This window comes from Eumetopias jubatus, unplaced genomic scaffold, assembly GCF_037043125.1.
Source record: "Eumetopias jubatus isolate StellerSeaLion01/CBP00866 unplaced genomic scaffold, mEumJub1_p1.0 scaffold_9, whole genome shotgun sequence".
In the NCBI taxonomy this organism is placed as follows: Eukaryota; Metazoa; Chordata; class Mammalia; order Carnivora; family Otariidae; genus Eumetopias; species Eumetopias jubatus.
Genome location: NW_028274815.1, coordinates 34778862 through 34795672, shown reverse-complemented (window position 1 = coordinate 34795672; position 16811 = coordinate 34778862). Strand labels below are relative to the sequence as shown.

Genomic DNA, 16811 nt, shown 5'->3' with positions numbered 1-16811 from the left:
CCCAGCAGCCCTGCCGACACCCACTGTCCAGAGTGGGTCAGCCCAGTTTCACAAAAAAATGGCAGCATCTTTGCTCTACATGATGGTGACTGAGTCCTGATTAAAATCCCCCCCCCACCCCCATCCTGTTTCTGTACTTGTTTTGGTCAAAGTCCCAAGTGAAACCTCAGATGATGAGAAATTTTCATCAAGGATGTTTGCATGCGCCCCCTTTCCCTGGACTAATTGCTTTCGAGGATGAAGGACTGAGTACAGAGTTAGGGAGAAGTGGGGCCGAGCCCAGCCGGAAGAAGGCAGGGCTGGGTGACCATGATGTGAAAACGATGGAGGGTCAATGGACTGAAGAAGGGGCAGTCCAGGACAGGGTCTGCATGATCTCCATTTCCTACCATTCCACAGGCAGAGTGGAAAGCTGGGGCTGATTCCTGTGTGGCTGGGGGCTGGACCACAAGCTGAGGGGTGGCTGCAGGCCCCCCGGCCCCTTAGACAGTGGAGGCTGGATTGGGAGGGATGGCGGCCTCCTCTCCGTGTATTTCTCCCTTTTGGCCACCAGAGGGCAACACCTCCCTTCAAACAGAACCAAAGTCACCTGATTCTTGACACAAAATTGTTCCTTATTCCGAGGACGTCCAGCCCTGAAGAATTTGGGGAAGGGCTTGGCCACCCTGACTATCACAGAGTTGTTTGTCTGATCACACTTATTGAGAACTTACTATGTGTCCAGCCCTGGGCTATGTGTTGGGGTGGGGTGGAGGGTGAGGGTACAGAAGTGAAGAGCCCACGTGGCTACTCCTTCTGCAGCTCTTAGAGCCTAGTAAGGGAGACAGGAATTAAGCAGATAATTACAAACAATGAACTCCTTTCAATTGTAGTAAGTGCTATAAATGATAAATATAAAGTGTTACTGAGACCACATTAAGAGGAAGAATTTGATCTCATTAGGGCTGCTCAGAAAAAGGCTGTTCTGTTAATGATCCATCATGCGTCCAGCTACCCCTTCACATACCCTGTTACACCCACCAGCACACGCTCCATCACATTCTCAGTTTATAGTTTATGGGCCTCCCACACCATCCCATCATAAAATCCCATCACAGACTCCACAGCAATTAGAGACACGATTTACCCCCTACACCCCCTCACATAATCCTTAACCCATCCCTTATCCATTCTTTCCCAATCGCCACCATGACGTTTGTTGTAAATCCCACCACTTGGCCCTTTGGAATACTTCATCACAAACCCTCAAAGACCCTGGTCTTACTCAGCTTTGCATCTCAAAGCCTCCCGCACTATGGGACAGATAATATGTTCTTGAAAATATCTGGCAAACCCAAGATCAGATGTTTCGATACCCTGCCTCACATACTCTATCACAGCCCTGTCATAGCTCTTATCACAGAGCCAGGGTCTCAGGCCCCAGACTGGAAAGGCTCAGGTCTCCGCTGCCTTCTTCCTTTAGGTGGGGGCTGGGAAGGAAGCTGCTCTGGGTGCTCCGCTGCCCCCATCAAGCCCCATCAGGCCTGATGGGCTCCCTCCGTCCACAGCTAGGTACTGCTTTAGCGCAGGCCCTGTCCTGCAGTCTGACTTGGTCTATGTCACCCACACCCATGAATGGTTATCCTTTAACCTCCTCCTCAGAGTGCACCGGGCCCCGATTATGGGTCTACCGACTATGCTCCTAGTCTGAGGCTTCACCTTCCCTCCTTCTCTGAAGGGCCAGAGAGCAAAGAAGGGAGGCCTGGGGCTGGTAGGGGCTTCAGGGAACTATCCAGTTCAACACCCTTCTTTCCCCCTTCTCCCTCTCCCTTCCCTGCCCCCTCCTGTTTATCTAGTCTTTCTTTGGGGAATGTAAACACATGGTTGCCTTACTTAGCAAGTGAGAGCTGGAAGAAAACGTAAAGACCAAGTGTAACTTTGTCGTGTAGCAAGTGAGGAGACCAAGGTCCAGAAAGCAGAAGTCATTTGCCCACACCTCAGAGTGGTCTAGGCAGGACCAGATCTCCCATGCTCCATGCTGTGTCCTAGGGACCACCCCTTAAGCAGCCTTTTTGTGCACATTAGCCAAGAAATGCTACTTCCATTAGGAAGGCACGTCCAATGCAAACCACTCTGGAGATTGCATTTCAAAGATTGATAGACATGGCTTTTGCATTATCTGCTGTTTCAGATTAGCTATGCTGTGGCTTCATTCTTCAGTGCTGATATTGGGGGTGGGAGGGATGGGGGGTGGGGGGTGGGAAGCCAATTTTGAGTCCCTCTTGCAGGCTTCAGGCTCCAGCCTGCAAGACTAGGCCTGAGAAGGACGGGGTGATCCATCCTATATTTTCAGTCCGTCAGGAGATTTCATTGTTTAAACAAACATTTCAGTGAAGCCATCCAGCTGGGCAGTGATTTATGGTTCTGGCTGCAGTTTTTCCCCAACAAAGATAAACAATTGTACAACTCTTGGGACTGGAGCTGGGACTCCTGGTTCTAATAACTTGGAGCCGGCTGGACCACGCCAGCCATCGCCTGGTCTGGGGTTTGGTTAGGATCTGTTCACACTGGTCCTGCGGCTAAGCCACAAACCTTGGGGGACCATGTTGTGTTTGGAAACTAGACCCATTGCCTACAGGGCAGGGGAAAGTGGCAGGCAGGAGAGAAGTAGCTCAGGGTTGAGGCTTCAGGCCCATCCCCCTCTTCCAAGAGGGCAGCCGTGCTCTGCATTCCGCACAGTGGTTATTGGGTGGTTTTGGTCAATAGCATCTGTTCTTCCTTCTTCTGGTAACATTATGTCAATTGCCTTCTGTGGAGTGATTTCAGGTTGTATACCATGCCCATGGGCTCATAGAACCCACTCGATCCTTAGCTCTGAGACTGGACAGGTGTTCAGGCCCTACCTGTCAGGGCAATACATGGCTGTGGTCATAGTGATTGGCTCTATGTGGACATCTAACCCATTAAAAGAAAGAGAAAGGCAATGAGACCGCTGGAGCTGTTAGGAGGGAGGCAGAGACTCCTTCTCTTTGGACTTGAATTTGAGAGGATGTGCAAGTACCATAGCCCACGAGAGTTGTTGTCACTATCTTGCCTTCATAGGGGACAGCCTCTCCAATAATGGCGCCAATACACACACAGGACGTGGGGCTGAGGGTGGAGAGAGAGAGAAGAGAGAGACCTGCTCCTCCACCCAGCAGGTCCCTTCTTTTTTTTTTTTAAAGATTTTATTTATTTATTTGACAGAGAGAGACACAGCGAGAGAGGGAACACAAGCAGGGGGAGTGGGAGAGGGAGAAGCAGGCTTCCTGAGGAGCAGGGAGCCCGATGCGGGGCTCGATCCCAGGACCCTGGGATCATGACCTGAGCCACCCAGGCACCCCAGCAAGTCCCTTTTTTGTTTTTTGTTTGTATTCTTTCACTTGCACCTGAACCAAAATTAACCAATACCTATCATCTGACACAGCCCGGGAGACCCAACTGGGGAAGGCAGCTCCAGCAGCCTCCAGCCCAGCTGCTTGAGTGTGATGGTTTAGCCAGAGAACAGTAACTCCTTGGTTATCCCTCCCTCACCCCCGCCACTGCCCCCCCCATCAATCTGATTACTTGTGTCTACAATTTATTTCAACAAAAGGTTAAGGAAATGGGCAGATGCACAGATGAATGAAATGCAGCTCATATTTCCCCTAGAGTTCTTGGTTTATTTAGGACAGATTGAGATGCATATCTCAGGAAAAGAACAAAGAAGGTAACTTTGTGCAGGGGAAGAAAAGCTCACATCTGATTATTGGGGATCAGTGAAGACTTTATGCAGAAGGGGTATTTGGGATGAGTTTTGAAAGATGAAGAGAAGTTTGGAAGGCAGAGATGGGCAGAGGCTTTACAAAGATGAAACAGTGTGATGAGAATCAGAGAGGAGGGAAAGACTATTAGGGGAATATTGAAAAGTGGAGACGGACTGGAGGGTAAGAGACATTTAGGGGAATCACCAGCTGGCAAAGTAAGTTGGTGTCATTTAGGCAGATGCTTCTAATGAGAAGTTTGTTCTTAGCTCATGTGGTAATGGGGAGTTATTGAACACTGGTGAGCAGGGCTGTGTCTTGGTTGGACTTACTCTTGACTATAGACGGAAGAGGGAGAGACTGAATCTGGATAAGTCACTGAGGAGGTATTAGGAGATAATCCTGGCTCATTCATAGGACAGAGAGAAAGTGAGGGGAGGAAAGGCAGGGAGTAAAAGCCCAAAGTCGTTCTAGTTGCTATTCATTCTTACTTTAAGAAGTGTGAGGTTCCTGGAGCACAGCTTTAAGTTCAAAAGTCATAAAAGGAAAGATTGTTATATTTAACTACATAAAACTTTGAAAATTCAAAAATGCCATAAATAAAGTCAAAGGCAAGGAAAAACTGGGAAAAATATTTGCCACACATATGATAGAGGGTTAATCTCCCAAATATATATAAAGACCTTTTGTATTTCAGAAATAAAAAGATAACAAACAATAAAAAAATGCACAGAGGACATTAATAGACATGTCACAGGAAAAAATACAACGGTCATTAAACATGAAAATGTGATAATGATAATTAACATTTATATTCACTTATGCCTTTAATTTTCACAATAACTGTATGAAGAATGTCTTATTATCATGAATCCCATCTTTTTTAAGATTTTTTTTATTTTTTCATTTGACAGAGAGAGAGAGAGAGCACAAGCAGAGGGAGCAGCAGACAGAGGGAGAGGGAGAAGCAGACTCCCCGCCGAGCAGGGAGCCCGATGCGGGGCTCGATCCCAGGACCCTGGGATCATGACCCGAGCCGAAGGCAGACGCCTAATAACTGAGCCACCCAGGCGCCCCATGAATCCCATTTTTTGATAAGGAACCAAAAACATAGGTTCAGTAAATTACCAAAGTCACCCAATTAATAAATGGTTGGGTTGGGACTTGAACCCAAGCAGTCAAGGACCAGAGTTTGTTTTCTGAAGCTTATGCTACACTTCTTGCTCAATATCACCTATTCTAAAAGAAATTCAAAATAAAAGTATAACAAAACATCATTTTTTATATATCAGATTGGCAAAGATAAAAAAGTTTGGTGGATGATTGGGAAAACTGGGAGGGAGCTAACACTCACGTATTGCTGGTAGAAGTATGAACTGGAACAATAATTTTGGAGGCAATTTGGCAATATCTGTCAAAATTTTATATTTTTATTTATTTATTTTTTATTTTTTATTTTTTTTAAATTTATTTATTTCACAGAGGGAAGGAGAACAGAAGCAGGGCGAGCGGCAGGCAGAGGGGGAGGGAGAAGCAGGCTCACTGCTGAGCGAGGAGCCTGATGCGGGACTCGATCTTAGGACCCTGGGATCATGACCTGAGCCGAAGGCAGACGCTTAACCGACTGAGCCACCCAGGCGCCCTATCTATCAAAATTTTAAATACACATTTTCTTTGACCTAGAAATTTCCTTTCTAGCATTTTTCTAAGGGATGTACAAAGGGAAACATGCAGAGATGTTTGTGGTACCCTGTTCATAATAGCAAAAGATTGGAAACAAGCTAAATATCCATCAATGGGGGAATTTGGTGTGTGGATTATGAGAAAAAGCTGATAAGAATAATAAGGCCTATCTATTTGTATACTATAGAACAATTTCTTTTTTTAAAGATTTTATTTATTTATTTATTTATTTATTTGTTTGTTTGTTTGTTTGTTTGTTTGACAGAGACACAGCGAGAGAGGGAACACAAGCAGGGGGAGTGGGAGAGGGAAAAGCAGGCTTCCCGCTGAGCAGGGAGCCCGATGTGGGGCTCGACCCCAGGACCCCGGGATCATGACCCGAGCCGAAGGCAGACACTTAACGACTGAGCCACCCAGGTGCCCCTCTATGGAACAATTTCTAAGATATATCCAATGAAAAAGACAAGGAGAGCAGGGTGTAGAACATGCCAGGGCATATGCATCTCCATTTACGCTCACCAGAGAGCAGTGTCTGCCCCTGGGGAATGGGAGCTGGGGGTCTGCGTCAGGGATGAGAAGGAGTAAGTTTTTTCACTACATATGTTTTGGTATTGTTGAAAAACATGTTTGACATGTTCCTGGATCATGTTTTCAAAGATAAAAATTTACAATAAAATATGGAACAAAAATCACAAGGGAAGATGCGATTTCCATTTCACTCAATGTCCAGCTTGTCACCCCCTTGGTTCCAATGGGAAGGAGAGGTGGGTTGTGCTGTGGGGTTGCACACAGAACTGAAGGACAGGGAGCCAGGGCTTGGGAGTTCAGTGATCTTTACCAGGGAAGAGATATCTTGCCAGGTGGGCATTATTTTAAGATAAGAAACATGCAAATTCTCCCTTTTTTAATGTCCCATATATCGAATTTATTTCCTTTCTTTAAAAACACACACACAAAGAGAATTAAAGTCCCTTTTGAAAAATTCCAGTCTGTTTCAGGTAAACTAGGAGAGAAGGATTTTGCCCCTGCCTAGGCAGAGTAGTGTAACCATAGTGGGAGTCAGGGCAACTCGGGGGCCAGGGGTTGGCAAGCACCCATGAGTCACTCTTTTCTCACCTCTGGAGTGGTCCTTCACAAGCCTTCAGGGTGCCTGATTTGATATTCTATAGGTGGCTTAGGCAGTGTCTGTGTCTGAGCTAGGTTGAAGCAGTTGGATGGGGGTAAGAGACACGGAGGAGACTTTAGGGTGGGGTGTGCGGACTTCTGGGATTTTAGAGAAAGAGAGAGGAGAAAGAGAAGCTAAAAGAAGGCCTGAGTAGCTGAAGCCCAGAAAGCAAAATGGTACAAAAACAAGGCTAGGAGGGTGCGTTTTATTTTTCATTTTAAAATTTTCTTTATTATTATTATTATATTTAGAGAGGGAGGGGGCAGAGGGAAAGAGAGAATCTTAAGCAGGCTCAGTCTCAAAACCCTGAGATCATGATCTGAGCCAAAATCAAGAGTCGGACCCTGAACCAACCACCCAGGCGTCCCTAGGAGGGTGCGTTTTAGAAACAACACTATACAGAACAACTTTGTGGACTTTCTGGTGCACTTGTTCAATACTTTCTTTAGAATAAAGTTGTAGAAGTTGACCATCTAGGTCAAAGTTTCTGTGAAATTTTGATTCACATCACCAAATGGTACTCCAATAAGATTTTATCAGTCTCACCCAGGTGGTGTGTGAGTTTCCGTCTGCCCCTATACCTTTTGCCGATCATTTTGGAGAGCCTGTCCTGATTTGAGGGAGTTCCTATCAGACATCCTTCTTTTTCTCAATAAGATAAGAGACAAGGTCCTAGGCCGAGCTCAGAATGAGGGGCTTGGGGGTAAGACTGGGGCTCAAGGAGAGTGGAGGAGAACAGAGGGACCAAACTGAGAAGACTCAGAGCAGCTGCTGTGGGAAAAATTAAGCTGTGAATGGGGACAGGCGAGACCTGATGGTGGTTTATCCAATTGTGTTTTTCTTCTTTGCTTGCTCTTTAGGACAATCTCCTTTGCTCTGTAGGTGCTTTAATGAGGATTTCTGTTTTTAATTTTAAAAAGAGAATTGGGTGGACAATTCAATTTAACTACAAAAACATTAATTTAATGCCTATTATGTGCCAATTACAAGGCATGCAAAAAGCATCCCAAGCTGCTCCCGTCCAATAGCAGATACAGACCTGTTGTTAGCCAAGGACCACGGTGCTGTGTAATACTGGGCTGATAGAAGGAAAGCTTGCAGATGTTAACGCCAAAGAAAGAGTAGCTGCTCTATGAGGTGGAGCCATGCTCTGAGGGAAGGCTTGGCAGGGGGGCCCGGTCTGAGTCCAAGTTTTTTCCCCCTAAAGATTTTATTTATTTATTTGAGAGAGAGAGAGAACGATTGGGAGAGGCGGGGGTTGGGGGGGGGAGAGAGTCTCAAGCAGCCTCCAGGAGCCCACCCGCTTCTCTGTTGTTCTCAGTCCTCATCACCTTCCCAGCTTCTCCTCCCCTCACTGTCTCAGAGGAATCTTCACTGTTTATTTTTGGGGAGTGTAGAGGAAGGCTGGAGAGAAGCCCTGCTCTCATTCAAGATGTTTCTCCTAAATATTTTAATCTTGCCCAGACATCAAAGCTTGTGTTTTTCCATTTCTCCCTATCACACCCTTCCCTTGAGGCAGAAGCTGCTTGCCGATGAGCTGGGGTAGGGGGTGGGGCGTGGGGGCAGCAGGGAGCTCCCGAGAGGAAAAGCATCAGTCATTAGCTCCAGAATGTTTCCTGCTTCGTTTTCGTGGTTGGTCCTGAGGCCACCAGCCACCTGGTAGCCCAGGAGACTACCTGCAAGTAATGTAGTAAGTGAAAATCACTTGGGGACCGATCTTGCAACTGAGATCTCCAAAGTGGCGATTTATCTTCGCAAAATGAAAATACACGTCAGGCTGTGCGGACTAAGCATGGCCTGGGTTTCACTGGAAGCTTTCGTTTTTCCTGAGCCGTTGGTAGGAGACTCAGGCTTAGGAACCCCACCATGGGTCCACATCCCGGTCTCAGTGCCTTGGGTCTCTGGCCCCTTAGTTTTGCCTACGCTGTCCGCCCACTTCAGGAAAGGATGAATTTTGGGGGAGTTGGTGTCATAAGAAGTGGGGCCATGGGATCAGGAGCCTCATAGGGAGGGAGTGGCCTGTTAGCCTGGGGTCCCAGACCCCGTTTTGTCCAGTTGACACAGGGGCATCCCAGCCCTAGCCAGACGGCCGCTTCTGTCAGCTTCGGGCCACATGCTGACTTGGTATCATCCTTGGGCTGCTGCCCGCGAAGGGTTTCAGGGGAGAGGACAGTCTGACCCACAACTGGGAGAGGAGCTCACAGGGCACGAGAGGAACTCACGGGAGGCGGAGGGTGAGGAGACAGAGGATAAGGGTTGCGAGAAGCGGCTGAGCAGAGAGGGCGGCTGCCGAAAATGACGAAGTCTGATAATCTTCCGTCTTCACAACTTTTCATCTGAAGCATGAAATGTAATCAGATGTTTGAAGAACCTGGAGAAACAAACGAACAAACTCCAAGAGCGGAAAATGGAATCTGAGGGCAGGTGCAGCATCTGTATCATTACTCCAGTGAAGACAGATACTGGAACTGGCTGTGAGGTTGGTTTTGGAAATCCTGTTCTGTTGCTATGGCTAAACAGGCCCTGGGGGGGGGGGGGGGAATCGCTTTTCATTTCCTGAGATAGGATGGGTAGGAATGGGGTGGGAGGAAGTGGTCATGAATCTCTGGAGACAGCAGCATCCAAGCCCTCCTCAGCCAGGGAGAGGTCAGATTGAAACCAGATGGCAACTATGTCACGACAAAGGACATCTGCTGGTGGGAGGGCACATCCTCAGCCAGGGGGTTCCCATGTCTGGTGCCAACACACCCGTGGCCAGGAATGGCGGTTAGCCTTTCTTGAGCTCCTACTGTATGCTGGGGAGGGCTGTTGGGGCACCCAACCTAGGCCGTTCACGTCGTATTCCAAATGAATGCCATTCCTTGGAGTGTGTCCCAGTTATTTATTGTTGCACGACAAACCACCACAAAACTTAGCTTTTAAAAGCAACAATTTATGATTATTGTTCATGTTTTTGTGAATTGACTGGGCTCGGTTGGGTGGCTCTCACTTGGGGTTTCTCGTCTGGTTTCAGTCAGATGTCTCTGGGACTGCAGTTTTATGAAGGTTCAGCGGGGCCAGGCGAGGTGGTTCACTCACGTGACTGGCACTTGACACTGGTTGTCCACTTGGGACTCAGGCAGGGGCCATTGACTTACACGTGGCTTCTCCGTGTGACTTGGGTTTTCACAGCATGTTGGCTGGGTTTTGAAGAGGGAGGGAGTGTCCTAAAAGCAAGTGTTTAAGAGGCCCCCGGCAGAATTTGTAAGTCTTCATATGACTTGGTCTGGAAGGTCTAAGAATGTCATTTCCGTTGTGTTCTATTGTTCAAGTCCAGGTTCAAGGGAAGGGAATTAGACTCCACCTCTTAATGTGGGAGTGGCATGCAGGCACAGGGAGGTAAGGATTGATGATGGAATCTTTGGAGGCAAGCTGCCACTCACACCACATAGGACCACTTAGAAGAGTCCTGTGCTTCGTTCAATGCTCTGTTGTCATCATCTTGTAACCTTTAATAATTGTTAACAAGGAGCTCCTCTTTGCATTTTGCAACAGGCCTTGCAAGTTAGGTAACTTGTCCAGCACAGGACCCATTGTGAAGTATTTGTGCAGCATGGTGAGGGGTGGGCGTGTGCTGGGCTCTGGGCTCTGCAGATGGGGCTCCTGACTGTGGAGAACTTGCAGACGAGGTGAGGATACAACACTTATGGGAAACACTAGTAAATGACAATGTCTGAGCAGAAGTTAGGCTGTGATTGCCAAAGGAGGACCAAGATGGGGTGGGGGAGGATCCTCCTATTTTGCTTGTTGTCTTGGCCTCATATTCAGACTCTCAACCCATGTTGGGTAAAGCCTTCCTTCTCTTCCAGGAATTTTAGAAATGTCCTCTTCACTTTCCCCACCCTGACTCCTCCCTTACCCTTATTCCTGGGACCCTTGCCCTGAAGGCCTTGCAGGGAGGGGCTTTCCATCTGGGGACCGGCTCCTAGGGTGGGGGTAAGGGAGAAAGGGAGAAAGGGAGAAAGGGAGACGCTGGGGCACATGAACCTAATGCCCAGCTCAAGCTGAGATCTTGAGTGAGTCCCTGGAAGATGCCTGAAGGGAGCTGGGCCAAATGTGGTCAGGGTTTAGGGGAGGAGATAGAGGGAAGGGAAGAGGGGCTCTCTGGTCTCCTCCAGGGAGCATGGTGAGTTCTCTGTTGCCCTGGACAATGCCTCCCTCCTAGTCCTCAGCCAGATGCCTCACCATTCAGCAAGGCACAGGGCATGCCCCCCCCTTTTTTCTTCCAGGGTAGGAAATGGCTCAAAGGGTCCCTCCCCCATTGCCTAATTAGGACACAAAGCCAGACAGCCCCTGAGGGTGGGCACCATCTCTTTACAAACACTGCCCAGTTTCCTTCAGGGGTATCTTCCTGGTGTGATGAGTGTACAAGATAACCTTCTGTGTGTACACAGTAACAGGGCATCCGGGGCTGATGATCCATTTCTATCTTTGTGAGACTGGGAGGTCTAAGGAGGGTGCTGCTCCTTGGGAAGGTAGTTCTAATATTTCCCTAAAACAGAGACACTTGCAACTGGTCTATCCAAGGCCTGGCCGGTCATTGTTCTTAGCTGATGCTGGTCAATTGCCTATTTGCCCTCAGAATGGTTCCTTTACCTTGGCAGGCTGCTCTGCAGGATCTGTATTTCTCAGTCTCTTTGCCTTTTGGCTTCCAGGGAAGTCCACTCAGCGGGGGGGGGGGGGGGGGGGGGTACCCTGGCAGAAGATGAGAAGGAGGGAGGAGGGGGAAAGGTGGGGCATTTCTTTCTCTCTGCTTCCTTTGGTGTCTTTGGCAGAATCTAGGTCCTTTCGTGGCTCCAGCTCATATCAGATGACCCTTCTCTCTGTGGTTGCAGTTCCCACTGGACGGACTTTCTCACTTTCCTTTCTCCCTCTGGCCCTAGAGCGGAAGTGGCTTCTTGCCCTTGCTCCTGTCTGGATTATCTTATCATTCCTGCATGCTTCTTAGCTCTTTATCACTAGGTACCTATTATGTTTTCTCTAACTGCTAATGCTGGTCGTCTGCGTTTTATGGATCCAGGAATCCCTGGAGGTGAGGAAGGGTCCTGTGACCCTGGCTCCAGATGGAGTCTACAAAACTTAGCTCCAGGTGGATCCAAATGTTATGCACACCAGTAACCATATTCTAAACCTGAGAGCAAACTGAGAAGGCAGTTGGCCTGTTGCCACCAAGTCCAGGTCACTAGGGCTCCTTGGACCACCTTGCTCAGGAGGAAGAGGCCCAGCCATGACAGGGAAAGGGGATAGTACGGCTGAAGTGCATAGAGACTGGGGTGGGGGTGAGGTGTGCCCTGGTCACTGCTTTCTGCCCTTATGAGGTCCTCTGATGTGGTTTCCACTTTCACTGCTTGTGCTTTTATGCTTTGGAAGCTAGTGACTAAGAGTATGTGTGTAGGTTGATAAATAGTATAAAAATGTAGCTTAGGGGCTAACATAGATGCACAGTGTGAGGCTGACTGGCCTACATGGATGAATATGGATTAGGTTTCCATATCTGCAGGGATGTGGGTCCAGCATAGATGAACCTCGAGCATGGATCCCAAGGTCACTTGGTCTCCAAGACAAAGTCTTCAGGGTCATTGGGAAGACATGGGTCCAGAACAGAGTTTATGAAGCGTTGTTAGCTGGGCCTAAGAAAGAGACACATGGGAGCCAAACCCAAGGCAAGGGCTGTGGGGACCTTCACCTTCCTTCCTTAGTTGGGGTCCAGCTCCCTCCAGCCATCTTTACCACTGCAGCTCCCTCCACTGGGTACATGATAGAAGCCTGTGGTCAAGTCACTGACCAAATGACAGTCTGGGGAGCTGTTGGTCCCTGATGGGCTGGGTTTTTCATTTAAAAAAGCTTGACCCTATCTATTTTGGTTCTTCCTTATTAGCAAGTAGGATCTGGGGGAGAGACACAACAGGCAAAAGGGCAAGAATCGGGAAAACTGGCGCTGTAGCTGGACAGAGAAAGAGAGAGAGAGAGAACTTACCCCACGATGACCTTCAGCTTCTCCCGCCTGCATCCTCATCGTGGGGCGAGCACAGTCTCAGGCCTGCCCTGACTGCTCTGCTGAGTAGCCTGGCCTGGGCCCAAGGGTCACGGGTCAGGCTGGACCACGGTGGGACCTGCTCCACGAAGGCCTTCGCCCCTTCTGAAGGCTGGAGGCCAACCTCTGGAAATGCCCCCTCTCCCCCCCCCGCCTTTTTTTTTTTTTTTTTTTTCTGGACCTGCAGCCTTGTCTTGATAATCTGTCTGGGGCCCTGCTTTATTCTCTGTGGCTTCTTCCCCACTAGATCCAGCGTCTGGTGGGTGCTGGGATCTGCTGAGGGACCTTCATGATGCTGTGTGTCTGCTTCGATTTCAGAATACCCCTCTGGAATTGCCCATTGCTGGGGCCCATCTGCTGGTAGGGACACCCTGTTCCCAAATGCTGGAAGATCTGCCGCTCCCTGCCCCCGCTGCCGACAGTTGCTGAGCTGCCACCTGCTGTCTGTTTCCACACCCTTGCACACTGCATTCTGCTTGTCACTCTGGACGGCTGCCCGGCAGCTGCAGCTGAGGCTGTCCTGCCAGCACCTTCCCCAGCCCGATGGGTGGTCCCGGCCTGGCCTGGCCCTCCCAGCCTGCCTCATCTGCTGCGTGTACTGAGCCACATCTGGCTGGATACACTGCTGGAGTAGCCTGGATGGGCCCGGACACCTTGACCTTCAGAGAGATGGGCATCCTGCCTCAGGACCTCTTGGAGAGGGTCGGCTGTGGAACCCAACAGTACAAGACAATAATGATGATGACAGCTCATGTTTACTGAGGACTTATGAAGTAACAGGCTCAGTGATTTACCAACTTGATGTATATACCTCGCCACTCTCCTGTAAAATAAGTATTATTATGTCCCCTTTTGACGGATGAAGAAACCAATGCTGCATGATATGAATGAATCCATGTGAAGGTCTCCCAGGGCATAATTTATGAAGCTAGGGTTAGGCACTTCTGCTTTTTGGTCCTGCTTTCTGGGCACCAGGAAGAAAAAAATAAGAGAAGATGTTTTTAGCCTTTAGGTGATTAAGGCCCAAGAAAGCAGAAGGGCGGAGGGTAGACTGGACAGGCCTATGCTTAGGACAGGATGGACAAATGAATAGAGCATCCCTCTTTGTCCAGATGAAGGTGGCAGAAGGTGACACAGAATCAGGAACTTTCCTTCAAAGGGTGCGGATTGTAAATAACTGCCTGCCATGTCTTTGGAAGACTTTGGCCCCCAGTGGGAAGAACCTGTATTTGCCTTGGCTTCTGCCACCAGCTTCAGCTCCCCTTAGGAACACAAGATCCCCTATGTCCTACTGGAAGCTACAGTGATGGGATCCAGCAACAGGGTTGTAGCTGCAAAATGGATCAGGTTTTGTGGGGTCCCATGGTTAGTTTTGGGGTCCTACCATGGTCCTGACTGCCCAAAGTGTGATTTTCAGATAGTCCAAATCATTCAAAAGGAAATTCTGCCTTTTGGTTTTGCCAAAGAGGGAGCTGTTTGGAAGGGGACTCCACGGTGGGGAATCCCACTCTGAGGGTGCCGTGAGGGCCGGTGGAGCCCAGGCACTATCCAAGTTACACAGGTGCGCCCCACATGGTGGGCCATGTGTGCGGCTGCCTGGGCTCTGGAACCTGCGGGGTCCTCCGTGCTTGGAATAGTCTGGATCTGCTGACTTGGCAAAAATGGGTGTGGGGGTTGGTCCACATCTGGAGGAGAGAGGGAAGGAGGCCCCAGTGGCCTGGGCCGTGGAGGGGCTTGCCAGCTTTGCCCACAGCCCTGAGCTCCCCCTTCTTTTTCCTCAACCACAAGAACAGTGTAATTCTCCTCGTGTTAAAAGTAAACAGCTGGCAGCATCTGCCATGCTCAAAATAAACCAAGAACGAATAGGAGGCATTCGTAACCACAATAGGTCCTGGATAGGGAAGGAAGGGGTGGTTCACTATGTAAAATCCAAAGCTGGCTACTTGCGGAGCCTCAATTCATTTGTTTCATGATGGGTGGTTAATTAGTTGATCAATGCACAAGCTCCTAGAAGGTCCTGCTGGTGCCGTTTGCCATGGCTCCCGGGGCAGCTCCCATGGACATCACAGTAACCTTGTGGGGCCAGATGGTCCATGGTATAGCAGGGACTGGGAATGATGGTCAGGCCTGAGGTGTTAGCTGCCCCTTGCTGCGCGTCCGGGGTCAAAAAGCCAAGGACCTGGGAAGACTGGGAAAACGGTGTGGCAAACCAGTGCTGTCACACAGGAATATACACACTGACTCCTCAAGTCTGATCGACAGACTGGGCCTGGGCCTGGCTGGCAGCATCTGATAGCTCTGAGGGGCTCAGGGATGAGACTGGCCATATCTGAACAGCATCGAATCCTCTCCTCCCGGCACACTAAGTGTAAGCGCCAGAGAGAAAAACAAATTAATATTACAAATGTCACAAGCTTTCACGGTCTGGAAAGAGAAAGGCTTCCAACAAGGGACCGATTCACAAGGCTTCGTAATTCTGGGGACTACCATCCTTCATCACCCTCATAAAAACAGCCAGAAGTGGCGTAGGGCTCACTGGAGAAGAACATGGGGAAGGTCGGGGTGCCTGAATGCCCAGAGATCAGGCAGTTGGCTGTAACTTCAGAAATGGGTTTTATGCTGGAGGTCACAAACTGGCTGTCAGCTGGCTGATTCCAGTAGGTAGACATGTACTCGTTGGCCCACAAATGCCTTTATTTTTGAATTTGAATTAGAGGCCAAAATGTGCCAATCAAGAGAATCATGCACGCGCGCGCGCACACACACACACACACACACACACACACGAACCAAACCAAAAAAATCCCCACCAAAACCCTCATATTCCCTTGAAATACCTGTGCGCTCAGGCCTAAGCTCTCCAGATGGCATCAGGCAGCACAACTCCCTTCCCTCCCTGCTGCCTTCTACAGTCATTTGTGATTTCAACTCCAGTGTTAAGCCATCAAGCACGTTTTATGGATCAGGGAGTTAGTGGGGCTGACTTTCCAAAAGTCCAATTTAAATGAAGGTTATATAACAAAGTGGGAGAGAGAGATTTTGCTTCTACTTTAGGTGAAAAGATTGAGCTAGTCCTTTATTTCATTGAAACAATTATCTAATTAAAATCATTTGTTTTTTAATTAAGCAACATCACAACATGCAAGAAAAGTTCCGGAAATTTAAAAAAAAGCTACTTGGGTTGTCATCCTTGCAAAATTTTTCCTCGTGTGTATTCCTTCCAGTCTTTTTTCACACGCATTTTTACATAGTTACATACGTGGGTGTGTATCCTGCTTTTTTCATTGAACACTGTAATTTACATATTTTATCCCATTGCTTTCTAATCCGCATTTTTTGTTATTCTAAATGTTTCAAGGAACATCCGCATGCATTTGGATCTTTTTGTATTTTGAAGTATTTGCTCAGAAGATAGTTTCAGAAGTAGCATGAATGGGTTATATATATAACAACTTGCATATTAAAGAGTTAACCTGGAAATTCCTAACCCACAAGTACCCTGTATAAGTCTCTTTATCTCAGCAAATCGTTGGAGAGGCTGTAGGAAAAAAAACCTCATTTCAGCATCTGTGATAGGATTGTGGGTAATTAAAAAAAATTGCAGCATGTGAAGTCCATTCCGGGAATAGCACTATCTTGAGACCCAAGTCAAATAGTACTAAATGTGCTAAGCAGAGGCCTGTGTTTAAAGAAGAAACTCATTTGCTCTTAATAACTGCAAAATGCTGCATAACTCGACGATGGAGTCAGAAAACTCCGCAGAGCATCAAAGCCTGGTTCAAAAAGATATGGGAGGCCAAGATACAAGACAAACTGTCTTTCCCCATTAAAGCATCTTTGTGCCCTAAGTACAAGAGTCATTTCTTAGAACAATGGCTGCGTTTAAAATTTTTTATTGATGGGAGGAAGAAAAATGGCTAAACAGGATCAGAGCGTTTAAAGGTATTCTATATCCTATAAACAACCTGAAGAGGGGTGTAAACAAGGTGATGTGTTATAAAATGAAACGTGATACAGATAACCTTACCACTGTCTTCTGTATGAGTTCAGCTGGCTAACAGTGTCTTAAATCTCCGAGTCGTGGAAAGCAAGCACCCTGTATTTTATTTTCATTTTGCCTACACGTCTT

General features: G+C 48.1%; 1 long non-coding RNA gene across 1 annotated transcript in view; it reads left to right on the top strand.

Annotated features, from left to right (window-relative positions):
- The window catches only part of LOC114219684 (uncharacterized), a 33932-nt gene extending 17402 nt beyond the window's left edge, over positions 1–16530 (top strand). The window contains exons 2-3 of the long non-coding RNA XR_003611436.2: positions 8952–9088; positions 13001–16530. This is a non-coding gene — a long non-coding RNA (uncharacterized LOC114219684). The remainder of the gene's footprint in view (positions 1–8951; positions 9089–13000) is intronic.
- The last annotated feature ends 281 nt before the right edge of the window (positions 16531–16811 follow it).